The sequence below is a fragment of the Trachymyrmex cornetzi genome, unplaced genomic scaffold (assembly GCF_001594075.2).
Source record: "Trachymyrmex cornetzi isolate Tcor2-1 unplaced genomic scaffold, Tcor1.1 scaffold57, whole genome shotgun sequence".
Classification (NCBI taxonomy): domain Eukaryota; kingdom Metazoa; phylum Arthropoda; class Insecta; order Hymenoptera; family Formicidae; genus Trachymyrmex; species Trachymyrmex cornetzi.
In genome coordinates, this window is record NW_017299882.1 from 261,604 (window position 1) to 262,379 (window position 776).

At 37.6% G+C, this 776-nt stretch overlaps 1 protein-coding gene across 1 annotated transcript in view; it reads right to left on the reverse strand.

Annotated features, from left to right (window-relative positions):
• The window catches only part of LOC108766121 (EF-hand domain-containing protein 1), a 9,311-nt gene that overhangs the window by 6,351 nt on the left and 2,184 nt on the right, over nt 1-776 (reverse strand). The window lies entirely within an intron of this gene.

A 776-nucleotide genomic window follows, 5' to 3' on the forward strand; every position in this document is an offset into this window, starting at 1 on the left:
CTGCATTTCTTACACAATTTAGCTCTTCTTTTGCAGCTAAACAGAACAGACTATTGACTCGGAGTCGGGTCGAGTCAGTAAATCGAATACGCTATTAGAATACCCGAGAAAATTTCAGAAAACTTCTAGATAGGGAAAATTCGACGTCGATTCCATTGTCATTTCTCATATGGTCTGTTTTTTTGTTCCTACACTAGACCGTTCTAGAACTCTCTTTCTCGCTTTAAACAAATATCAAACGTACATATCTATCTCATTTTTAGTTCCAAAAGTGTACACTAGTTCAGCCACAGAAAACAAACCTGTTGAGTTAAAGCTTTCTGCGCCCTTCTCCCCTCCAGGTATTCGACAGGTATAAGTTGGTGAATGGATAAAGATTTTCCTTCTCTAGAAGTTTTCTAGAATTTCATCTCTCGCTGGGAAGACACGGTTGTACCAATATATAGGTCTGTTCTTTTTGGTTAAACTTTTACACTAGTTCTTCCTCTTCTTTCCGGCTGGAGAGAAAAGGAAGAAAGATGAACTAGTGCAAAAGTTCAGCCAAAAAGAACAGGCCTTATGTTACTTCGATTTCAAGCAAAACTTAAAACTCTCCGTCTCGTTTTAAAGCGAAAGAGAGACAGAGACGGAGAGAGTTTAAATTTTGTTTAAAGTTAAAGTAACATTGGTATAACCGGATCTTATTAGGCTATTTCATTTGTACGTTTTCGCCATACATTTTTCAAGCCTATTTATTAACTCTCTCTCTCTCTCTCTCTCTCTCTCTCTCTCTCTCT